Source organism: Vicugna pacos, chromosome 12, assembly GCF_048564905.1.
Source record: "Vicugna pacos chromosome 12, VicPac4, whole genome shotgun sequence".
NCBI lineage: Eukaryota > Metazoa > Chordata > Mammalia > Artiodactyla > Camelidae > Vicugna > Vicugna pacos.
In genome coordinates, this window is record NC_132998.1 from 1,472,067 (window position 1) to 1,499,051 (window position 26,985).

The 26,985-nt window shown below is 39.5% G+C and overlaps 1 protein-coding gene and 1 pseudogene across 4 annotated transcripts in view; one reads left to right on the forward strand and one right to left on the reverse strand.

Annotated features, from left to right (window-relative positions):
- Positions 1-26,985, forward strand: part of LOC140700343 (mitochondrial inner membrane protease ATP23 homolog) — a 193,173-nt gene that overhangs the window by 15,804 nt on the left and 150,384 nt on the right. The window lies entirely within an intron of this gene.
- LOC102528168 (small ribosomal subunit protein eS8 pseudogene) lies at positions 20,090-20,716 on the reverse strand (annotated as a pseudogene).

The following is a 26,985-nucleotide window of genomic DNA, read 5'->3' on the forward strand; positions in this document are numbered from 1 at the left end:
AATCTCCCAAGGCTGAGTCAGGAAGAAATAGAAACTATAAACAGACTCATTACTGGGAATTAAGTTGAATGAGTAATAATAATTTTTAAAAACTCCCTAAAAACAAAAGTTGGAACCAGCTAACTTCACAAGTGAATTCTACCAAACATTTAAAGAAGAATGAATGCCCGTCCTTCTCAAACTATTGCAAAAATTGCAGAGGAAGGAAATCTTTGAAATGTTTTTCACGAAGCCAGTATCACCCCAGTACCAGAACCAGACAAAGACACCAAAAAAAAAAAAAAGAGAAAATGGCAAGCTAACATCACCAATGAACATAGATGCAAAAGTCCTGAAGAAAATCTCAGCAAACCAAATTCAACAATGCATTAAAAAGATCATCTACCATGATCAAGTGGGATTGTACAGTGATGCAAAGGTAGTTCAATATCCACAAATTAATCAATGTGATACACCACATTGGCAAAATGAAGAATAAAATCTTATACAGTTATCTCAACAGAGTAGGAAAACCTTTTGCCAAAACTCAGAATCCATCTGGAGAGATAAAAACCATTCAGAAAGTAGGTATAGAGGGAACATAGCTCAACATAATAAAAGCCATATATGACAATCCCACAGCTTACACCATACTCAATGGTGAAAAGCTGAAAGCATTTCCTCTGTGAGCAGGAACAGGACAATGATGTCCACTCTCACCACTTTTATTCAACACAGTCTTGGAAGTCCTAACCACAGCAATCACACAAGAAAAAGAAATGAAAGAAATGCAAATTGGAGAGAGAGAAGTAAAACTGCTACTGCTTGCAGATGACATGACACTGTATATAGAAAATTCTAAAGATGCTACCAAAAAAAAAAAAATACTAGAACTTATCAATGAATTTGGTAAAGTTGCAGGATGCAAAATTAATATACAGAGAGTGTCTTATTTCTGTACTCTAGCAACAAACTATCAGAAAGAAAAAATAAGAGAATAATCTCATTTATAATTGCATCAAAAAGAATAAAATGCCAAGAAATAAATATAACTAAGGATGTAAAAGACCTGTACTCAAAAACTATACGACAGTAATGAAAGAAATGGAAGACAACACAGATGGATATACCATGCTTATGGAGTGGAAGAATTAATATTGTTAAAATGACCATATTACCCACGATTTATAGAGTCAATGCAATTCCTATCAAAATACCAATGGCATTTTTCACGTAACTAGAATAAGTAATTTAAAATTTTGTATGAAACACAAAGGGACCCCAAATAACCGAAACAATCTTGAGAAAGAAGAACAAAGTTCAGAGATACTCCCTGATTTCAAATATACTACAAAGCTACAGTAATTAAAACAGTATGGTACTGGCACAAAAACAGACACATAGATTGATGGAACAGAATAGAGAGCCCAGAAATGAACCCACCCTTATATGGTCAATTAATCTATGACAAAGAAGGCAAGAATATACAATGGGGGAAAGACAGCCTCTTCCATAAATGGTGTTGGGAAAACTGGACAACTACATGCAAAAGAATCAAACTGGACATTTTTCTCACACCATATACAAAAATAAACTCAAAACGGATTAAAGACTTAAATGTAAGACTTCTGCACAGCAAAGGAAGCTATCAACAAAATGAAAAGTCTCCTTACTGAATGGGAGAAGATATTTGCAAACAATATATCCAATAAGGGTTGTTATCCAAAATATACAAAGAACTCATACAACTCAACAACAAAAATACAAACAACCTGATTAAAAATGGGCAGAGGACCTGAATAGACATCTCTCCAAAGAATACACACAGATGGCCAACAGGCACATATAAAGATGCTAACGTCACTGATCATCGGGGAAATGCAAATCAGAACCACAATGAGATATCACCTCACACGTGTCAGAATGGCTATTATCAAAAAGGCAGTAAATAGTAAGTGGCAGGTATATGGCAAATCATTATTCTCTGTACCTTAAATTTACACAGTGCTGTATGTCAATTAAAACTCCATAAGCCTGGAAGAAAAATATGGATAAATCTCATAAACACAATATTTAAATGAAAGTAGCCAGACCTGAAGAAATATATACTACATGATTCTATGTATATAAAAATTCAAAAATGGACAAATTAATCTATGGTAGTAAAAGTCATAATATATAATTTCTTCGAGGGAAGAGATTGGAGAAATGACTGGATGGGATAGTAAGAGAAGCTTCTAGGATACTATTAATGTTCTATCTCTTCATCTGGATTGTAGGTAGCATTTGAAATAATTCATGAATTGAGTTCTTTTGAAAGTGTCTTTTCCAATAGATGAAATCTCCAGGTTGCAAGTTGTGATGCTTAAGGTCTTCATCTCCTGAAAGTCCACTGTGAAAAGATTGCTCTACCAAAGCATAGTTATTTTTAATGGAAACAATTCAGCCTTGGCAATACTGGAGTATCTCTCCTTTTCATCAATTGTAGGTCAAAAGAAGCAGAAGCCAAATGCATTGGGTGTCCTGTGTCTCAGAGGGTAAGAGTTTGTAAGTTCCAGAAGTGGTAGGTCTGAGATATAGAAGGACCAATAGCAATGCTTTCTGCCAAGGTATTTGAAGGCCTCTACCAATTTTGGCAAATGAGTCTTAATAATGTCATTAGTGCATTCAGCTAAACAGGAGAATTGAGAGTAGTAAGCGCAGTAAAAGTGTTACAAAAGTGTCTAAACAGTGCAAACTTGTCAGAGTCCCTGGCCAGCAAAATGGGATCCTCAGTCACTATGAAGGAGTTCCCCAGGCAAGGAGGAGTTCCCCAGGCAAGGATAATCTTTTCCAAATAGACTTCAGTAACAGAAGAGGCAGTAACCTGCCTGCAGTAGAAGGCTTCACTCCAGTGTGGAAACATGCAGACCATGACTAAAACATATTTATATCCATTAGACAGAAGATGTTGCAGGAAATCCACTTGCCAGACCTCCAATGATCCATTAGGCAGTTTTAAATGTTAGAAAGCAGGCCAAACCCACAGCCAAATGGATATCCAATCCCACCCACCAGCAGGCCAGCACCAGCGCCAGGACTTCCAGGCCGTACAGCCAACTGTGCCAGAACCCAGTCCTGCTTACCAGATGCCCACATTAGTCAGCCCTACCTCAACAGGAGGGCCCATGCAGCCCCCATGGGGGGCAAACTTAGAGCATGTAGCTCTGGTGACTAGGAGGGAGTGTAATAAGACCACTTCTCCATGATTGGGAAATAAAACCAACCTACCTAATACATAGAAATAAAAAGAATCAGGCAAAATGAGGAGACAAAGGAACTTGTTCCAAATGAAAGAACAAGACAAAACCCCAAAAGAAGAATTAAGCAATATTGTGAATTTTGCCAATATCATTTGGAGATTTTGTCCATAAGGAGGATAGTAGCTGATTCAACAGGGACAAACAGAATCAGCTAACTAGCTACAGTGTTTCCAGATTCATCTCTAATACCATCAGAGATGGAACAAATGAAAGATGTCAAAGTGTCGTTCAATTCACCTAGTGGTTTACTGTGATGATTATTGTCAAATTCTAAAAATTTTTTCTCCTTTTGAAGGAAGAAAATTCTAGCAGAGTACTTCTCTAAGAAGCTTTGACCTGATAAATGGACAGGGGCAGAGGAACTAAGGGGAAAGGGGTGTTTATCTCCCAAAGGGCCTAAACAAAGAGAACAGGCTCAGAGACGAACCTCCTGAGGTTCATTAGAGATCCCACGTTTGAACTCTTAGTTCTCTGAGGCAGGGACCAGTTTATAGCAGTGGGGTTGAGCACCAAGAGTGTGGCCCCGGTGTCAGTTAGGACTGCAAGAAATTCATCCTCAACCTGGATAAATGTTTCTCAAAGCTGATTAAGAGGAAGTACTGGGGAGAGCCCCTTTAGTTCCTTGGAGCCCTGCCATTAAGAATTGGGAGGAAGCTGGAAAGGCTGGTTAGAGGGCCAAAGGCATCTTAAGTGCTTAAATTTGGAACAATCTCTTTTCCAAAGTCCTGGCTCTTTGCAATAATAGCAGAAACTAGGAGAGTTTGGGTTTCATTTAGGAGTCTTCATTTTTTAGAATTGAAGATTAAGAATTGTGATGATCTTCCTTGGAGGTGACTCAGGTACAGTGTAAGAAAGCTGGTTTGCCAGATTAAGTAAATCTGGAGTGGAGTTTCTGATTCCATCCTGGTCCTTTTTACTAAGTAAGGGAAAAGCATCCCATTGATAAACATAGAATTAAAACTACCTGGTTGTAATCAACATCTGAAGGTAGGATAGTAAAGAGAGTTAAGTAGAGGAAGTGTTTTAGACCAGAATTTTCTTTAAAAACATTCTGAAGTTGATTATAATCGTTATGAACAGGTTAATCAGATTTTTGTGTGCAAGCGTGAATTTTGTTCCAATCAACAGGCTTTGGAAGAACCCTAGGAATTTCTTGATGAAGAAAAATTTCTAGTGATTGCCTGAGCCTGACAATATAAAAAGCAGGCTGGTCTCCTGGTTGTAAGTCTAGAGAACTTTCAGGACTTTCCCAATTAGCAATTTTCATCCAATGCTGGGCCTGCCCTTCACCAATAAGCATATGAATTAGCTGATACAAGTCAGAGAACCCAGGTTGATATGGTTGAATGACTATATTAAATTCCTCAGCAAATCTATGAGGATTTTCAGTTACTTTGGGAAGAACTTTGCCTGTGGCTTACAGTTCAGCTTTAGTTCAAGGAATCTGAGAAATTAATTTGGTTACCCTCTGGATCCTTAAAAGGCTTAATTTTAAAGGGACAGGTTCTGACAAGTTCAGAGGAAAAGGGAGTGGGAAGAATTTCAGAGAAAAGGGGAAGCTTGTCAAGACAGTATGGGAGATTTGAGGGTATAGAGGAGGCATAGGGCGGGAGGGAAGGAGGAAGGCGGTGCCGGAGGTGGAGTCTGAGTCAGAGATGCCAAGGAGGAAGAGCCTGAGTCTTTGGGCACCATTTTACCTTTCTCTAAACATTTGTCTGCCTCAGTTAGTCATAAAATCTTATTTTGCATAGAGGTAACTTTAGACTCCTAATATCATTGGGAAGCCTCAAAATCCCAATCAAAATAAGCATTCCACTCGGTTCTAGAAATTTTTGAGCTATTGTAGTCCAATTCAGTTTTTAGGAAATTAGGTTTGGAGGTTTCAGAAGTTCCCTAAAATGGCCATTGATATTCTAGGTCGCCTTTGGTCAGGTTGGTCCATTTACTTAGAAATGCACATGAGAAACGACCATGTTTTTTAAACATAAAATCAGCCAGACTCCCTGTAGGGAAGGTGCCCTCAAAATATTTCGATAACTGGGCTCCCATTTCTCAGAGGCCTTTCCCTGGAGTAAAAGAGCGATTTTCAAACAGCTTAAATAGCTTACAGCTCAAACAACTCAATTCAGTTTGTGAGCTAATCTTAGCCGATTCTAAGGAAACAGCTTGGTCCCAGAGGAGCCAAGCCAAAGGCCGGTTTCCAAAGGATAGCCCCCTTCCAAAGGAATAGGCCAAAGGCTGAAAAACTCCTGTTCACAAAGGAATGAGCCAAAGGTGCTTTCAGCCAGCTTCAGTTGAAACAATCTGATCTAAAAATCAGACCAAAATGCCAAACAGGTACTTGCATAGAAAACAAGACCTTAACCAGAAACACAAAACCTTAAAATATATCCCAGATAAAACCTGAAGAACTTCAAAAACAAAGAGAGCATAAGTCTGGATCCAGGTGAAAGATTTATCTTCAAACTCCAGCATCAGCAAGAAATGCAGTGAGCACGATGGGCTCCATGTGTGGGTCCTGCCCCTATTTGCTCACCAGTCCTAAGGCCTTCCGGGGCCCTCTCTGGTCCCTGTTACAGTCACCAAGTGTTGACCTAAAACAAACAGGCTGCCAGGTATTTCTCTGGCAAAGATGAGTTTATTCAGGATCAGCATAGAATTACAGGGCGACAACCGTGGTGAGCCACATGCAAGTGCCCACATGGCAAGGGAAGGAGAACACTTTTATAGACAGGAAAAGGCAGTTGGGAGGGCTGTAGTAAAAAATGAGTGAGTGGCTTTTAACTGGCTGAGTTCTTGCCAGGAAAAAAGAGGAATCTTTTCTTCTTCCTGTCATGCTCTGTTATCTTTGCAGGGCATGAGAGCTCCCCATTCTGGTCTCCTGCCTCTATTTAATTGAGGTTTTTGTGTATTAATTTTTAATATAATCTATAGATTTTTTAATGTTTACTTTTAAATGTTTAATATTTATACTTAGTTCATCTGGATTTTGTATGTTGTATAACATATGGATCTTATGTTTCTTTCCAATTGGATTCAGTTAGGAGACAGAAACCACACAGGTAATAGAAGGAAGCATTAAGCTGTCATAGAAGACACTGTAAGTGTGTATAAGTTCATTAAGATAACTCCAAAGGCTAGCTGGGGCTGGGGGAGAGTACCCAAGGAAGGATGAACTTGGAACAAGGGCTCTTTCTCCGGGGCCAGGACTCAGGTGTTCCTGCAGTCCATTAGATGGCAGATTTCTTTGGGTTACCCTGGCTAGAGCTGGTCCACAGTTGCCAGGTGAGCAGGAACACATATTGTCTATTTCCAAGAGGGCCATTGGAAACAAACCTCAGAGTGCAGGCAAGCAGTGGGTGGTTTGAATAGACAGAGGGAGTTGGAATGCTATGGCCACAGGCTCAAGGCCTGGGACAAGAGCTGTCTGCATGGAAAAATAAACAAATGGGGCCTAATTAGACTTAAAAGATTTGCACAGTAAAGTAAACCATCAACAAAACAGAAGACAATCTACTGAATGGGAGAAAATATTTGCTAATGATACAACTGGTAAGGGTTAATATCCCAAACTATATAAACAGCTCATACAACTGAAGATCAAAAATACCAGTCTGATTTAAAAATGGGCAAAAGACCTGAATAGACATTTTTCCAAAGAAGACATACAGATGGCCAACAGATTTATGAAAAGATGCTCAACATTGTTAATCATCAGAGAAATATAATCTAAAACCACAATGAGATATCACCTCACTCCTGTCAGAATGGCTGTCATCAAAAAGAATATACATAACAAATGTTGGCAAGGATGTGGAGAAAAGGGAACCCTCGTATAGTGTTGGTGAAAGTGTGAATTGATGCAGTGTGGAAAACAGTATGTTAGTTTCCCAAAAAACTAAAAATAGAACTACCATATGACCCAATAGTTCTACTCCTGGGTATGTATCTGAAGAAAACAAAAAAGCTAATTCAAAAAGATATATGCACCCCCAATGTACATAGCAGCATTATTTACAATAGTCAAGACATGGAAGCAACCTAATAGTCCATTAATAGATGAATGGATAATGGTACAGTATATATGTACACAATGGAATACTACTCGGCCACAAAAAAGAATGAAATGTTTCCATTTGCAAAAACATGGATGGACTTGGAGGGTATTATGCCAAGTGAATAAGTCAGACAGAAAAAGGCAAACACCATTTGATGTCACTTATATGTGGAATCTAAAAAAATAAAACAAAGTGGTGAATATAACAGAAAGGAAACAGATTCACAGATATAGAGAACAAACTACTCCAGCGGGGAGAGGGAAGGGAAGAGAGGCAAGAAAGGGGTAGAGGGTTAAGAGGTACAAACTGTTATGTATAAAATAAATAATCTACAAGGATATATTGTACAGCACAGGGAATACAGCCAGTACTTTATAAGTGAAGTATAACCTTTAAAACTTGTGAATCACTATGTTGTACACCTATAAATTACATAATATTGTACATCAACTTTATCTCAATTAAAAACAATTTTTAAAAAAGAGCTGTCTGCATTGAGAGAGCTGAGGTAAGGTGGTCACCAGGCCTATACTAGGGCTGTGAGGTCCGAATAGCCATGGAACTTATACACACACACAAATCAAAGAGGGACCCCTTTCCCCCTCCCCCTCCCACTTCCCCTTTGGTAACCATAAGTTTATTTTCTATGTCTGTGAGTCTGTTTCTGTTTGGTAAATAAGTTCATCTGTGTCTTTTTAAGATTCTACATATCGTATGGTATTTTTCTTTCTCTTTCTGGCTTACTTCACTTAGAATGACAATCTCCAGTTCCAAATGACATTATTTTATTTTTTTATATAGCTGAGTAGTATTCCCTTGTTTAAATATACCACAACTTCTTTATCCAGTCATCTGTTGATGGATATTTAGGTTGCTTCCATGTCTTAGCTATTGTAAATAGTGCTGCTATGAACACTTTGGTGCATGTATCTTTTTGAATTAGACTTCCCTCTGGATATATGCTCAAGAGTGGGATTGCTGGATCATATAATATCAGTCTATTTTTAGTTTTTTAAGAAATCTCCATACTGTTTTCCATAATGGCTGCACCAAACTACATTCCCACCAACAGTGTAGGAGGGTTTCCTTTTCTCCACAGCCTCTCCAGCATTTATCGTTTGTGGACTTTTTAATGACGGCTATTCTGACTGGTATGAGGTGATACCCCATTGTAGTTTTGATTTGCATTTCTCTGATAATTAGTGATATTTAGCATTTTTTCCATTTGCCTATTGGCCATGTGTATGTGTTCACTGGAGAACTGCTTGTTTATGCCTTCTGCAAATTTTTAATTAGGTTGGTTTTTGTTGTTGCTGTTATTAAGTTATATGAGCTGCTTATATTTTCTGGAAAGTAGGCTCTTGTCAGTCTCATTTTCTGCAAATATTTTCTCCCACTCCATAGGTGGTCTTTTTGTTTTGTTTATGGATTCCTTTGCTGTGTAAAAGCTTATAAGTTTAATTAGGCCCCATTTGTTTATTTCTACTTATACTTCTATTGCTTGGGTGGACTCCATGGGCAATCATTTTAATCACTTTCTTGTTTATACTCAACTCGCTTGCCTAGCTCTAGGAAAATTGTAGTCACAGCCAAACCTCAACCCTGGTTGAATCCAATTCTGTGTCTGTTCCACACAGCTGAACATTACTGAAGAACAAGTAAGCTGATGTACATTTAAATTGACAGACTTCCGTTGGGCCCTGAATGCTGTCCATCAGGCATATTATACTTCCCTAGTCTGTTATCTCCCTCTTCCCTAGACAACTAGTTTATACCTTCTCCTGGCTCCTTGCACCTCTAATATGTCCCCCACCTACTTTGAGTTAATGATCCTGCTTCCTACTTGACAAAGAAAATCGAAGCATTCTGAAGAGAACTTCCACCACTGTCAGCACTACATCACCCACCCACCAGTGTCTTCAAGGACATAGCCAGACTTCTCACCTGTCCCTGGAGATGAATTCTCTGTGTGCCTGTCTAGAGCCAATCCTGCCTGTGTAGCAGGTCCTCCCCTCTGTCACACTCAGTATCTTCTCTCGCCCTTAAGCCAGGACTTCTGTACAGAAACATGCTGTTATTTCTCCCAACTTACCAAAAAGAAGAAGAGGAAGGGGAAGAGAGGAGAAGGAGGAGGAAACAGTAGCAGGAAACAAACAAGAATGAAAACTTCTCTTGACTTACTCCCCTCCAGGTAACACCTCACTTCTTTGCTCTCTTACATTGATCACTCCCCCGAGTAGTGGTCTATACATGCTACCTCTGGTTTCTTTCTTCCCATTCTTTCTTAAGCACATTCCAATCAGGCTTTGCCCCACCACAGCCCTGGAAATGTTCCTGTTGAGGCCACAAATGACCACAGATAAATCTAATAGTCCGTTCTCAGTCCCCATCTTACTTGACCTATCAGCATTTGACATAGCTGATCACTCCCTCCTCAATGTGCTTTGTTCCTTGGATGCCACACTTCACATCGTTTTCCTCCTTCCTCCCTGGTTCCTCCTCAGTCTCCACTGATGGCCCCTTCCCTTCTCCCCGTCTCCCAGTTGGGTTCAGTGCTGCTCCGTAATGCAAGATGTTCAGCTGGATGTTTGGAAAATGAATCACATCCATGAGCTTGAGGAGTTCGAGGCCTGCAGAGAAGACAGGCAGGTCAATGGTCAGTGACAATGCAGCAAGTCCTCACTGTCTGAATCCAGTGGGCACTGGACTCAGGGAAAAAAAAAACACTGTGGCTCAGAAGGTAACTGTGTTTTGTGATTTCTGACTCGTTAGTCACTGAAATCATCTCTCTGAGACTGGGTCTGTGCCTTTGGCCCAGAAGCTGGCCCAAGGCCTAGCACAGGAGTGTACAACAAATATTGGTTGAAGAAATGCTGATACATGTATAAATATCAGACCATTAGAGAATCAGTAAGGAAGACACGTGATTTCCTTTGGGGCAATAGATCAAGGAGAGACAATGGATCTGAGCTGCCAACTAAGAAGTAGGTGAGGAGAGTGGCAACAGCCTGTGCAAAGGCGTGGAAAGAGGGTTTACAAGAGCTCAAGAGTCGAGGGAAGTGAGTGGCATACAGCATGGCTGTTGCTGAGGGCAGGTCCACAAGAGAGGCGTGAGACTGGGCTAGAAAGAGGCAGCGCTCTCACCTTCCTCTGCCTGAAGTATCTTCAGAGTTTGTAAGGAAACTCATTTCTGTCTTGTGCCTTTGAATTGCAATCTGGACATCTTCCCCAGCTGCCTGGGGTTTACTCTTTCATATTCTTCCCAAAGCACATTGCCTTGGGCATCTTTGGGGGATAGGGCAGGATTGTTCACAGGCATTCCTAGGTTTCCCATGGTTCATACTCTCTTGCCTTGTGTTTCATGAGAGCTTTCTCCTTGTGAAGTTCATGTGGCTATCACAGAACCAGGCAGCTCTAAAACAGATCTTCTGAAACCTGACAACATACAGAATATGCTCCAGGACTGCAGGGCCCCAGCAGCCGCAGCGGGTGAAGGAAAGCTAGGAGACAAGTTCTTTGAGGGCTACAGTTCCCTCTTTGATCGCCCAGGAGCAGGACGGCAAGCATATTTGTTTAAACAGCATTTGTTGAGCACAGTTTCCAGGCTTACTTGCTGCTCCTCCCTTGTGCCTTGGCAGGTCTTTTCCCTGAGTCTCAGTGCTCAGTACACTTGAGTTACATGTTAGGCATTGTTCTAGCCACTTCATCAGAGTAACTCAGTACATTTTCACAGCAACCCAGTGCTGTAGATGCTCTAATTATTCCCCTTTTGTTAGATGAGAAAACTAAGGTGAGAAATGTCAAGTTATGTGCACAAAATAACCCAGCAAGTTTTGACAAATTTGGGAATGGAATCCAGGCAGTTGCTTTAAAAAGTTAGCTTTAAAGATAAACTATTCTCCACTCAACAAACTGGGAATAGAAGGAAAGTGTCTCAACACAATAAGGCTGTATATTGAAAGTCCACAGCAAACATAATACTTGATGGTGAAAGACTAAAGCCTTTTCCTCTAAGATCAGGAACAAGGCAAGGATGCCCCCTTTCACCATTTCTATTCAACACAGTAATGGAAGTTCTAACCAGAACAGTTAGTCAAAAAGAAGAAATGAAAGGCATCCAAATTGGAAAAGAAGTAAGATTATCTCTGTTTATAGATGCCATGATTTTTATATATAGAAAACCCTAAAGATTCCACACAAAGAACTGTTAGAACTAATAAACAAATTAGCACAGTTGCAGAATACAGAATCAACACAAAAATATCAATTGTGTTTTTATACACTAACAATAAATAATCTAAAAAGGAAATTAAGAAAACAATTCCATTTACAATAGCATCAAAAAGAATAAAATACTTAGAAATAAACTTAACCGAAGAGGTAAAAACATTTGTACAGTAAAAACTATAAAATATTACTGAAAGAAATTAAAGAAGACACAAATAAATGGAATGGCCTCCTGTGTTCATGGATTGGAAGACTTAATGTTGTTAAGATGTTACTACTACTCAACGAGATTTATAGTGTCAATACAATTCCTATCAAAATCCCAATGATGTCTTTTACAAAAATTTTAAAAATCCACCCTAAGACTTACTTGGAATTTCAAGGGACTCCATATAGCCAAAACAATCTTAACAAAGAAGAATACAGTTGGAGGTCTCACACTTCCTGATTTTAAAACTTGCTATGTTAATCAAAATAGTGTGGTAGTGGCATAAAGACAGCCACATAGACCAACTGAATAAAATAGCCCAGAAATAAGCCCTTGCGTATATGGTCAGATGATTTTTGATGAAGATGCCAAAACCTTTCAATGGAGAAAGGACAGTCTTTTCAGCAAATGGTGCTGGGAAAATTGAATAGCCACACACAAAAGAATGAAACTAGGCCTCTACCTTATCCCATATACAAAAAATAACTCAAAATGAATCAGAGAGCTATAGAACAAAAACGATTAAACTCTTAGAAGAAAATATAGGGGGAAAATTTCATGACATTAGACTTGGCAATGATTTGTTTTGGATATGACACCAAAAGCATAGGCAAGAAAAGGAAAAAATACATTGGGCTACCTCAGAATTTAAACTTGTGTGCACTTTTGGCTTTCTTATTATATATTTTGCTGCCAAAACAAAGAGTTTGGGAGCTCAGTGTATCCTCTGATGGTTGGGTGACATTGGCAGCTGCTATGTCTATCACAAACACATGACTTCCTCTGAAAAAGAAGAGTAATTGTGCAGCCAGTTATCCACAGATGGCATGAACTCCTTCCTCAATATTTCTCCTTCAGATTTTCAGGGACAGTTTTGATTCATTTGCTTAATAATACACCAACTTTATAATTGACACTATAACAAAAGGCAAATACCTTAAACCATTCCTGCAGTATGTTGGCCAGTTGATCAAAGCATAAATGGAAATTGATGAATCAAATCCTTCATTGGGGTAGGGGGAAGGTATAGCTCAAGTGGTAGAGTGCATGCTTAACATGTGTAAGATCTTGGGTTCAGTCCCCAGGACTGCCTCTAAAAATAAATAAATAAACCTAATTACCTCCCCCGACCAAAAAAAAAAACTGAACAAAAAAAGTTTGACAAAACCTTCATTGGGGAAATTATTTTTCCAGAGATTACCAGTAGTCTAGACAAAATTCTGTTTCCCTAAAAAGTAGTCAACTTACAAGATGTAGTTAAATTAATAGTGATCAATATTGTTGTTCCTAATTGTCATGAATGTTTTCCCATGTTCCAAATACAGATCTCCATGATCTCTCAGTTCACTCTCAGCCTCCCTCATCTCATTTAAACAATAAAAAGATTATGACTGCTTTTATTATCTAGGTTAGGCAGAATGTCCCCTGAGTTTCCACCAAGTTTTGATTTTGTCAAAGAAACTTAATCACAGTTCTTTTAAAAGCCCATCCAAAGTAATCATTCTTCTATGCTGAATTTTCTGACTGCCCAGTTATCTTACGGTTTAACCAGAACAGGCAGATTTCTTTGACTCATCCTTATTTACATTTAATGAAGAGTCATGCTGTTAAGTTCCTGGTAACTGATAAGAGCTGAAACTAGGCTCCACTGAAGGCCATGGATGGTGCAACTGGTTGGCCCTGAATGACCTCTGAACACCAGTGAGAAGGCAGGAGGAAGCAGGCCCAAGGCTAACCTAGAAGAACAGCCTGTACCTTGGAGCAGGCAAGTCAACAGATTATATGTAAATGGCTCTATACTGAAAGACAGTCACTTCTCCAGGGTAAATTTTCCCTTTAAAAGAAATATGCATTTAAATGAATTTTGAGATTGGTTTCCATCATTAAACAAAAAAAATTAGAGAGGGAAGCAACAGTTGGGCAGTGTTTGCCTATGAAAAGTTAACCTGATCTTAATGTTTTTCTTCCACTTTTTCTAAAGTTGAATTTCTCTGCTGTGTAGCACAGCAGGCCTTAAGTGCAATTCTGTTCAGATTTGTAAGTGATGTTTTCATTTTTAAAATCATTTTTTAAAATTAAAGTATAATTGATCTGGACACTGTGTTCACTCCAGGCACACAACATAGTGACTTGATGTTTTTATAGGTTACAAAGTGATCACCACAGTGAGTCTGGTCCCCGTCTGTCACCATACGAAGTTACCACATTATTGACTGTAGTGGGGAGGGTGTAGCTCAGGGGCAGAGAGCATGCTCAGCATGCATGAGGTCCTGGGTTCACTCCCCAGCACCCCCATTAAAAAATATTAAACAAACATTATTGACTGTAACCCCCATGCTGTACATTTTATGCCCGTGACTCCTTTATGTTGTAATTTGAAGTTTACCTCTCAATCTGCCTCACATATTTCTCTCATCCTCCCACCCTCTTTCCTTCTGGCAACTACCAGTTTGTTCACTGTATCTATGGGTCTGTTTCTGTTTTGTTATGTTTATTCATTTGTTTTGTTTTTTAGATTCCACACACAAGTGAAATCACACATACGTTGTCTTTCTCTGTCTGACTTATTTCATTTAGCATAATACTCTCTGGGTACATCCATGTTGCAACGAATGGCAAGATTTCATTCTTTTTAATGGCTGAGTTATATTCCTCTTCTTTATCCATTCATCTACTGATGGACACTTAGATTGCTTCCATTTCTTGGTTATTGTTAAATCATGCTTCAGTGAACACAGGGGTTCATATATATATTTTCAAATTTGTGTTTTTATTTTCTTCAGAAAAACACCCAGAAGTACAATTTCTTTATCATATGGTAGTTCTATTTTTAGTGTTTTGAGGAACCTTCATACTGTTTTCCGTAGTGTCTGTACCAATTTCCATTCCCACCAACAGTGCACAAGGGTTCCCCTTTCTCCACATCCTCCCCAACACTTGTTATTTATTGGTTTTTGATAATAGCCATTTTGACAGGTGTGAGAATATATCTCATTGTGGTTTTGATTTGCATTTCCCTGATTATTAGTGACATTGAGCATCTTTTCACGTGCCTATTGGCCATCTGTATGTCTTTAGAAAAATGCCTATTCAGGTCCTTTGCCCATTTTTTAAATCAGATTGTTTATTTGTTTGGCCTTGAGTTGTATGTGTTCTTTGTATTTTTTGGATATTAAACTCTTGTCAGATACATCGTTTGCAAATGATAAACTTCTCCCATACAGTAGGTGGCCTTTCCATTTTGTTGATGGTTTCCTGGCCCACTGGTGGGCAGGGCTGGGACCTGGCATGGCAGACTGCACTGCTCAGGGAGTCCTGGGGATGGTGCTGGTCCACTGTGGGTGGGGCTGATTTCCACATGGCTGGCTCCTTGGCCTGAGTTCTGGGACTAGTGCCGACTGGCTGGTGGCAGAGGGGGTAAGCCCCCAGCATGAGTAGGCTAGAGAGAGGACTCCAGAATGGCACTTGCCAGCATCAGTGTCCTCATGGTAGAACAAGATCCCCAGAATGGCTGCCACCAGCATCCATGGTCCCAGGGGCATCCCAGTTGCCTCCTGCCTCTCTGGGAGGCACTCCAAGATCAACAAGTGAGTCTGACCCAGGCTCCTTTCAAATTACTGCCTCTGCACTAGGTCACAGGGTATGTGAGATTTTGCATGTGTCCTTAAAGGGCTCTGTTCCCTAAGCCCTCTAGTTGAGGATAGTATTCAAGCCCCACTGACCTTTAAAGTCATACGTTGTAGGGGCTTATCTTCATGGTGCAGAGCTCCCAGGCTGTGGAGCCCAGTGTGGGGCTCGGAGCCCCCTCCTTTGGGAACACCTCTGCAGTTGTGATTACCCTCCCATTCCTCAGTCACCTACCAGATAGTGTGGCTCTTGACTATTACAGGTCTCTACCCCTCCTACCCATCTCAGTATGGTTCCTTCTTTATAACTGTAGTTGTGGGAAATCTTTTCTGCTAGTCTTCATGTTATTCTCATCAATAGTTACCTGTAAATACTTGCAGTCTCAGTGAATGTGAGGAGGTGAGCTCAGGGTCTTCCTACTCTGCTATCTTGGCCACTCCTCCCATCCCAGGGGAGACTTCCTTCTTCTGACTTTTTCATTTTAGGTTTCAAATCTTCAAATGGGATATGAGATTTTGGATTTAAAATGACATGGACTAAAGACAGAAAAGTCTTGCCCCTTGGGAAACCATAGGCAGAAGTAACTAGACATCGAAGACAGGAGTTTGGCCTCACTGGGAGGGAAGAGGTACAGAGAAAGAATCCAGTCATGAGAAGCTCCTAAAGACAGCTCCACCTCAGCCAACGTGGGGTTAGAAAACTTAGTGGATGAATTTAATATACAGCTTGTGGCTATGTTAGTCTTAATCACATTGATGCTTTGGAAAGTTTCTTCTCAAATCCACTCCTTTTCTGTTCCTAAAGTACATTATTCTGAAATAATGTGAAAACATTAATCTGTGAAAACATTAATTCTGAACATTAACCTGCCCACTCAAGATAAACATCTTGATATTTTAAAAGTCTTTTTTAATTCAAATAGTGCATGTGGTATCTCTGCCCAGAGCAATGTGACCCATGACCTATGTTATCAAAACCACCTATTTCAATACATTTGTCAACATATCATGTTTGTAAAAAAGTGTCAGTGTTATGTAAGTGTTACATAAGTTGAGCTTGATGTTTTCCTAACTGGAGTTACTGAATTTTGTCAGATAGTTTATATTCTAACCTAACTCCAAATTACTTTATCTTTTATGAAATAGAAGCAAAGAAACTTGTTTGCACTTATACACACTGAACAATTTACAAAAGTGCACAAATCATATCTTATAGATGAGAATGATGATATTGGTAAAAAGAAACACCTTTTCACCTTTTCATAGAAAAGTATATGGTAAGTGCTCAAGATAATTACACTTGGTCCATTTTAAATCACTGGAATCCATCCTCACCACTTTATATAATGTCACCAAACCCCACTCATTCTTTCCTTGCAGTGCCTCTAGGATGCATTTTTTTCTATCTGTTTTGATTCCTCTTTCTCCAGTCTTACCCTCTTCTTTTCCCACTAATTTGACATAAAAGACCTTAAGTATCTTGGTCACAAGTGTATCTCTTCTCTGGGACATGGAAGTGATAAAAAATATGACAAGCAAATACTTAACAGCTATATCATATAAAGATCCACGCATGTTGGTAGACAAAAACATCAGAACACCATTAGATAAAGGGGCATAGAATTATGTACCATGGGACAGAAAATAAATGGATCTATGGAGACCTCAGGCTCCTTTACTATAATTTAAAGGAACTTTTCTATCTTCAGCTACCTGTTAAGAAGCTATAAAAATATTTATGCTCCCTGACCTCCTCCCAAGAAAATAATACAAAAGACAACAGATCTATAGTCCCAGTGTTGCTAACTGCAACATTATTTACAATCACATATATTTTTTATGTCCTAATGTCCAATTACTAGAAGTTACATGAACTATGAATTATACTACAGTTCATTAAGACATGTAAAGATTGTGTAGAATGATAGATTATTAAGTAAAAATAAAACATTATTTTGACACTATAATTAAAACATTAAAATTATGTCTATGAAGTGACAAGAATTAGAAGGAAATGTGGAAAACTCAAACTCTGATTTTTGGGGGTGTTAAAGTGGCTTCTTCTCTTTCTTTTATTTTCATTTCCATGAATGCTGTTCATGCAAAATTCTAAACTGCTTTTTTTTAAAAAGAATCTAGCTATTGATTATTTGAAAACAAAGTTATTTTGTTATTTTACCTTCTGTAAAATAGGGATAAGAACAATACACACCTCACAGAGATATTGAGGCTTAAAATTAGACTTTTTTTACCAGCATTTTGGAAACTGCCCAATAAAAGGCAAATGTAGAGACTTACTACATGCCACTGTGCTAGGAGCTGTCTGCATTCACGCACATACACACACGCATGCACACAAACACACAATCTCATTTATCTTCATTCTGTTCCTGCCCCTTGCAGGCCCCATCTTTTCTGTTCAACCTGATGTCTCATCAGGGTTCCCCAGCATAAACTTTCTTTTTAGGGAAAGTTCCTTCAGCCCGCACACAGCCAGCTGCACAGTCCTGCTCAAACACTTTGACACGTGTTGTCCAGTCTAACAAGTACCTATTGAACAGCCACCGAGAAAAATGATACAAACATATAAAGATTGAGTTCCTTGCCTAAAAGAGTTGTCAGTCTCATCTGAGAAACCAGGTAGACTCTAAAAACTATCTACTTAGGGAGAAAAGTTATCTACAACTTGGAATATATAATTTATCATCCAAACCAATCCATTTTTGAGAGTATGAAGGAAGGTATTAATAGTTATGCTGAGGCAATAGGAGTAAACTGGGCAAAAAAAGGCATACAGACCCCATAAGGAGATCAGATCTGGGTAACTGAAGGACCCTTTGTTTGCTGAGCACCCAGAGGGACCTGGGTTTGCCACCTGGGGCAGGAAATGGGACCAAACTAAATTAATCTACATGATGGAGAAGTTGATGTTTCCAGGGGGAAACCCAGAGCAATGGGAAGAAGTCAAAAGGCTGGAAGCAGGGGGAAAAGCTTCAGGCCGAGAAGCCCCTGTGATGAAGGTAGCAGAGGAGAGGTTTGGGGGAATCAAACCAGCCGATTATGGACTTTAAATTGCTTGCTTCAGGGCATGTGAACACCTTCCATCTTCTCCCCTACAAAATCCTCAGTAAAAGCTGTGTTGCCCACTCTACTCTTTTGTAAGTGGATTCTTTGGGAGGAAACTAGCAAGATTCTGAGTTCTGCTTTGGGGTTTATGTGGGGGCAAAACCAAACATTCCTACCAGAGCTAGGATACAGAGCTAGATCAATCAATGAAAGCAACTCTTTTTGAGTTTATCTTATGTTTTAAACACTAGGCCCTTTATATACATTTTTGTTCATCTTTAAACAAGCTTCAGTCCTTGCTTGCACAGTGCCAAAGTGCATCTTATAGACTGTGAGTTCCACAGGGAGCAAACTAGGAAGGAAGGAGTTGGGGTGAGAAGAGTTAGAAAAGGCTTCCTAGAGGCCCACAAAAGAAAAGGGAAGGGAAGACGATCCAGAGGGGATGGCGTGAACAAAGATGGGGATAAGAGTGAGCTGGCATATACAGGGAAAGCGAGGAGGCCAGTCTTTTCTGCTAAGGAGTGGGGAGCCATGTGAAGGAAGCTGGATAAAGGCTTCAGGATCTTCGGTCAGCAGAGTTAGAGAAGGAAAAAGCACCTGCTACAGCCTGTTCCCCAAATGCCACAGTGCCTCCTTTTATGGCCAGGATGCAGCTCCTCCGTTCCAGAGTGTTCCAGAGCCTGAGATTCCCTGAGGCTTTCATGTTCTGTAGCTTGGCTTCAGCCTCTTAACCCTCAGCTACCCCTGGCTGCTGGCGGTGCTGCCATGGCAGCTCAGGTGAAAGTCTCAGGCAGGGGGGGTCAAAGAAGCAGCAAGTCAAAATCATTTTCAAGCAATGTATCCCCCCACTTTTTAATTATAATTATTTGCATATGCAAGAGAATATGTGTAGTGTGCATAGGTAAGTTCAGAAGCAAAATAACTAAACAGCCATGAGGCCTCCACCAATCTGAGAACTAGAATATTACCAGTATTATTGAAGTCCCACATGACTCCTTCCCATCCCAAGCTCCTTCCTCTTCCAGAGGTAACCATCATTCTGAACTTTATATTTTCCCCTCTTTTTCTTTGTATACTTACCCCCCACACACATATATACACATTCCTAAACAACATATTCTTTCTGTTTTCTTGTGTTTAAACTTGATAGAAATCTTTTCATACTACTGTCTTCTAAACTTGCTTTTGTCCCTTAATCTTATATTTCTAAGATTAATCCACTGATGTTAGACAGGACAGTTCATTCATTTTGACTGCTAAATAGTTTCCATTTTATGACTATACTGCAATGTATTTCTCCATTTTTCTACTGATGGTCACTTTTTGTCTTTTAAAAAATTTATTGTGAGATTACAAATGTAAGATGTATTTGTTGTAGATAATTGGAAAATACAAAAGATGATAAAAATTGTTTGAAATCTCGCTACTGTCAGCATCTTGATTTATATGTTTTCAGTCATTTTGGCTCATTTTTTAACAAAATATGGATTATACTGAACATAATCCACATTTTACTTAACCATATGCCAGGAATATCTCACTATTCATTAAGCTTCATCCTTCTACAACTTGATTTTTTTTTTATTTAGAATAAACATCTTTATTACATGGCTAAGGAAGGATTTATTTGCCTTTCTCGGCCTTGATCTTCCTCAGGTAGCACTCCAGCTCCTTGCCCTCTAGCACGCAGCCGTCTGCTCGGCCACACTGGCCCGGCCTTGAAGCTACGCATGCAAGAAGCTTGCCCTGCTGGAACTGCTCCTCTAGAAGACTTCTGAGTTTGGCATTCTTTTTCCGTTCATCATATTTCTTTTGAATTTTCTTTGATCGTTTTTTGTTTAAGATCTCTTCCTCCTCAGGAGTCAGCTTGGCCCCCTTCCTGCGGCCCAGGGGCAGTGCATAGTGGGACTTGTACCACTGTCGGTACGGTGTGCTGTCAATGAGCACAATGCAGTTCTTCACCAGGGTCTTGGTGCAGACCGGCTCATTGCTGGATGCATTGTAGACAGCATCTATAATCCTTGTCTTGCGTGTACAACACTTGGAGCCCCAGGAGAAGTTCCCCACGTCCAGCCTCAAGGCCCAGTACTTCCTGTTGCCTCCCCGCACACGGACTGTGTGTATGCGGTGAGGGCCAGTCTTGGTGTTGGCCGCGGGACGTCCCGGCTCATACTTGTGCTTCTTGTGGTATGGCTTTCTCTTGCCCCCAGTCTTGCTGTGCTTGTGCTAGTTGTCCCGAGAGGTGCCCATTGCTTGGCGCTGGCTAGAAAGAGTACAACTTGATTTTTAATGACTATTTTTTACTCTCTCACAGATAATGGACACCTGAAATTTTTGAGGAAGACAGATGAGGTTGTCATGAAAAAGTATTCTGAAAAGAAAATTGGGGCAGAGGAAGCTAAATGTAGAAGGCCACTTCAGAGGCCATTGTAATTATCTGTGCCCTGGCTGCCTTCCCAGTGCCTTGGGAGCTCTGGGAGAGACCTTGAGAAATGAAAACAGGTCTTAGCCCTCAAGGGCAGCAAAGCAGGTGTGCACAAGAAGATGTACAGTGCAAAGCACCACAGGGGCGAATCCAGGAATAAGTACTGTGAGAACTCAGAAGAGGGTAGGAGCCGGGGTCTGGCAGGGCCTCCCAGAGGAAAGGGACAGGGGGTGGCAAATGGGACAAGAGGGCTCAGCAAGTAAAGACTCTCTTGAAAAATTATGTGTGCACTTAGGCCTTCTCCCTTCTGTCCATCATCTGTTAGTCATCATTTTCTACTCTTTCAAATGAGAGTAGGAAGTCCTCTTCCTTACTCCTCTTTCCATATGGAGACTCGTTCTCATTTATTTTCTCACAACTCCTTCAGAGAAAGACCAGCCTGAAGAACCTACAGCCACAAGGAGGGTGATTCAGCATAACTTTTAACTGATTTAAAATCCTTGAAAATGGTCTTTGGCAACTTCATATTTGATCCATCACCTGCTTCATACTTTGTCAATTGCTACTTATAAGCACACACAAGTCGCTGCTTATAAACACATACAATTTCCTTGGCAGCAAATTTCTGCTTCACTTCCATGGCCTAGCTCATCTCTCTGTTACATTCGCTGAGAAACCTTCCCCCAAGTTCTTTTCTTTCCTCCTACCCCTCTAAGTAATGGCTCCTTTCTCTGAGCCCCATTGTCCCAGTACCAGCCATTGTCACCCCACCCAGGGTTATAGTTGCTTGCTGTAGTCTTAACAATATGTTCTCCCAAAGGAGGGATCCTGCCTCCTTGGCTCTGTGCTCCCAGTGCCTGGCTCCAAGAAGCTTAGTATTGTTAAATGGACACTACTTCAAAAAAAATAAAAGCAAAAGGCATGTAAGAAAAATTTAGGGGGCACAATATTTCCTTGGGTGTAGACTAAATAAAGAGACGTCTCCTCTGGGTAACTTTGTTACATAAGCACATAGAAGTTTTTCATGGCACTATTTTCCATCAAATTGCCTCTGTGTCCTGCATGTTCCACATAAAACCACCATCTTATTATCACTTGCACCCATGCCAAAAACCTGCAGCACGTCTCAATAAACAACCCTTCATATCTGCAAAGCTCTGAAGCGCCTGTCTCTGCTTTCTCATTAGATGAATATTTATTAAGCAACTATTATGTTCAAGGAACAATCTCTTTTGATGTACCCTGCAGCCCCATTGAGACCCACTGCAAGAGACAAACAAAAGTGCTATTATAAAGGTACACCCAGACACTGAATAATGATGGATGAGGGTGCAGCCAGCTTTACTTCTGCAGCTCATGTTCTCAAAGTCATTACATGCTGTACTTCCTGTGTCCCAGTTTTCCCTGTGTCTTTTAAACTTTAATAACAGGATGGCAGCATGATACAAGCCATCTAGAAACAACTTTTAAAAGTAAGGCTGCTAAAGTTTAGGAAAATTTTATTGTATACACTGTATTTTCATTTCAGCTCCTATAGCTAGTGAGAAGTGACTAGAATACATAAGAAGTAAAGTGTGTCCTCAGACCAGCACAACTAAAGAACTTGTCTGCTGTAACAAAATGCATCGCTCTTCCTCCTAAAATGAAATTGCACAGAAATGGAAGTTCAATTTCTCACTCAATAAAGAAGTTTACAAAGTCGGTTCTTTGTGGAGAACAAGGTTGGTGTGAGGTGAGGGGAGCCTGGGGACACACAGAGGAAGGAGCTTTCCTCAAAAGAGACTTCTAAAGATGTGATGTTAAGGAGAGGTCTCAGGAAGGAGGGGCCAGTCAAGAGACAAATACTATAGCAAGGTCAGTTGAAGTCAAAGCTGATTAGCATCCATTAATCTTTTAATTTGGAGGTTACCAGAGCAGCTGTGGTGCTGGCAAAGAAAAGAGCTAAATTAGACTAGACTGAGGTGGGTATGAGGGTGAAAAATTAGAAAGGAGAGAAGAAACTCCTCCTTTTGAAGAATTTGACTTCGAAGGAAAGAGCAAGACAGGGCAGTGTCTAGAAAGAGATACCAGGGTACAAAGGAAGTGTTTTCAAGATGGCACAGATGGAAGTGTGTATCTAGACTTGAGGAAAGAGCCAGTGACTGGAGTGGTTGAGAATAAGGCTAGGGAAGGAGTAATTGCTAGAGAAAGAATGCAGGAAGGGACTGGATTCACAACACAGGAGAAGAAATCCTCCTTACATAGGAGGAGAGACACTTACTGCATCAGACTGTAGGGGAGGAAATTATGTTGGTCAGCAGGGAACTCAGGAAATGGAGGGATTTCTCATTTAGTACCCTCACTTTTCTCTTAGTATGACAAGAAGATTGTGGGATTCAGGGCATTGAAAACTATGGTGAATGTTTGAAAAAACTTCTAGGGAAGTGGGAGGCAGCTGATTAGGGACACAGAAGCTGCTGCAATAGCTTGATATTAGACTTCAAACTCCATATTTTAGTAGCAAGAGACTGACTAAAACAGTGACCCAGATGTCTGTTCTGTCCTGGGAAGAGGTGAAGGCAGCAGCAGGTTCACAGATTGGAGAATATAGAGAAAAGGGTCAAGGAACCTGCAGTCTACATGAGATCAAAGAACAAGAATTTGGGAGGATAGAAAGGAGAGTTCTGGAAACACAGGACCACGTGATCAGAAAGTTGGTACTGAAGTTTAAGACTTCAGAGAAAAGAGGGGAAGGTATAGGCCAAGTGGTAGAGCGCATGCTTAGCATGCATGAGGTCTTGGGTTCAATCCCCAGTACCTCCTCTAAAACAAAAGTAAATAAACCTAGTTACCTCCCCTTTCAAAAAAAAGCTATGAAGAGAGGTGGGGAAAAGTCTCTTCCCCTCTTACACCTCCTCTCAATAAAAAAACAGAGAAGAAATGATCCTGACTGTTAAAAAATCCAGAACAAGATTATGACCTGTAGTTGCCTGAAATAGAAATGGCCACTGAAGTTAGGAAGATCAAAAAAGTGTTAAACTAAGATATCTTCATGAGCACCGAAGGCACTGAGACTGATGGCAGACCAGAGGCAGAGAATCATGTGACAGAATGTTCTGGAAATGGTGGGCATTTGGTTTCTGACTTCCCAGTCTTCCTCTTTTAATACAGCACCTTGATTTCCTTTGGGGGAGTTACCTCTCCCATGGTCTGCAGACTCAGTGGATGTGCACATCCCAGCTCCTTGCCCTCCTCTACCTGAGGGACTGGTGCAGCACCACAGTTAGACCAGTGGGAATCCCTCTCTCTCTGTCTTCTGTCTTTGTGTCTGTCTCTCTCGCTCGCTCGCTCGACTGTGAGCAGTACAGAGCAGTACAAATGCAAAGGACGGTTGGGACAAATTATTTCAGAGTGGTGCCCTGACAAAACTGACAAGGAGTTCTTGGGGCCGAGAATCCTTCTCCAAGGCTGGCTTTTTAGCTTTCAGTCCTGTACCCACCCACCCTGCAAATTCTTGCCGTAAGTTGTCTTCTTGTTTAGTTAACCGGAGTTGGTTGCTGTTGCTTAACGTCTAGAGAAGCCTGTGAGACGCATTCAGTCCTGAGCTGTAAGTCTAGGGGGCAGTGAGGAATGCAGGTTAGTGTACCTGATAAATGTACAGGAAGCGAACTGAGTGGCGCTGCTGGAGTCCGAATGCTCTTGCTCTCAGTGATCTTGTACGATATAAACCTACAATTTAAAAATTTTTTTTCACTTTTATTGAGGTACAGTTGACATACAACACTGTAAAAGTTAAAAAATTTTTTTTCTTGTGAGAATTCTTAGGATTTACTCTCTTAACAATTTTCACATATAATATACAGCAGTTAATTGTATTTATTGTGTTGTACATTCTATCCCTAGTACTTATTTATCATATAATTAGGACTCTGTACAGTGACTGCCTTCAGCTAATTCCCCCTTCCCCCACTCCCATCTCTGGTAACCACAAATCTGATCTCTTTTTCTATAGGTTTGTTTGTTTGTTTATTTGTTTGTTTTAAAAGTATAGTTGACAGGAACTATTACTAATTATATTTCCCACACTGTATATTTCATACTCGTGAATCATTTATTTCGCACCTGGGAGTTTGTACCTCTTAATCTCCCTCACCGAATCTACAAATACTTATTGTATTGTTTGATATTGCTTTTTTATTTTGCAATTAAACCTTTGGCAGCAGTGAGCTTTAAAAATTCATATTTCATTTAAAATTAAGGGGGGAGGGTATAGCTCAAGTGGTAGAGCACATACTTAACATGTGGTCAGTCCTGGGTTCAATCCCCAGTATCTCCTCCATTTCATTAAACAGTTAATGTAACTTGCAAATATTTGTTAACAACTGGGAGCCATACTAATACCACTGACCAAGCCAGAAAGGCAAAAGAAGCATCTCCATCTACTTCAAAAGTAAGTCCTTCTTTTAAGAAGACTGCACCCAAAGACATAGATTTGCCACCTGCAGCTACAGGTGATACATTTACATTTCACTCTATGAAGAGTCACTTTTCATTTTGAACAAATGACAATTTTGATTTCAAAATTTTTCTTGTGGACATGTGATGAGGCCAAAGTTGTTAATGTGTCAACTCCTTTAGCAGAAAAACATTATAAACAGCTAACTAATGCCATTTTATGTCAGTATTAACATGTGATTCAAGTAGAAAATGAGTTAATTTCAACAATGCTTTGTTTTTTATCCAATTATTAAAATGAAAGTAAAGTTTTTGAGTTAATTCTGTCAAAGTTAAAAAACTTTGTGACATTGTAAATGTAACTGTAAATTCAACTTAAAAGTTCAACATTGAAGGTAAAGTTAATTAGTTTGGGCAGTAATAGTTACAAATACAAAAGTTGATAGAACACACTGTCATAATGAGAGCAAAGTCCTCTCTGAATCAAAAATTATGGGGAAAAAATGTACTTGGCCTTGGTTGTAATATACATAATGTTAATGATTGCTTCCAAACAAACTGTGATCTTCTACCAATTCAAACTTGAGGTTATATCTTTCAAAATTTATAAATATTTTAATCTATATAAAGAATAATTGAACTATAAAATTGTATTGTGGTAGAACTGATATTAAAAAATAAATGCTCTGTATAAAAATTAACCACAGATTAGGCCATAAAGCAAATCTCAGCAAATATCAAATTAAAGAAAATAAATAACTTTGAATGGGTACAGGTTTTCTTTTTAGGGTGATGATAATGTTCTGAAATTAGGCACTGAAAATAGTTACATAGCTCTGTGAATATACTAAAGTGTATACTCTAAATGAGTGAATTTTACGGTATGTAAATTATATCTCAATAAGGCAGTTTTTAAAAAATACTTTAGCGCAGCAAGACACCCTTCTTCTCTTTCCTGCCTGCCATTAATTAGATTTAAGAGATGTGTGAGCTTTTGAAGAATTACCTTGTAAATCAGTCTGTGCCCTACATTTTTTGCTTTTTTAAAAATGAGTCTTCTCAATTTTATTGAATTTTGTTCAAAAAACATTTGGAAATATGTATTCAATATTCAACAAATGGAAGAGTGTTATTAAAGCATTTAGTAAACTGCAGCTATTGAAAACACTGTAAAGAGCAAGACTTTTTTTGAATATATATGTTTTTACTGAAGTATAGTCAGTTTACAATGTTGTGTCAATGTCTGGTGTACAGACAGCATAATGCTTCAGTCATACATGAACATACATATATTCATTTTCATATTCAAAAACAAGACATTTAAACTCATCCTTGCAAAACAAAAGAGGAACAAAACAAGTTAAAAGTAAGAATCCAAACAGCATGTAAGTTTTACTTTTGAAAATCTATATTCCATAATTATATTTTGGACTCTATGGATTTATGGGATGAATCTTTTACAGAACTCCAATTTTAATGGATGAACTTATTATATTCTGTACTGGAATGCAAAAAACTGAGGTTATGATTTTGCAGCATCTAGATTTGGTGGAACCATAGAGGCAAGTTTTTGTCAAAAATAGTTTTTGAATGTAGCCCAAAAGAAGTATATATGAAATTATTTGGGCTGAAATACACATACTTTTCAATACAAAAAAAG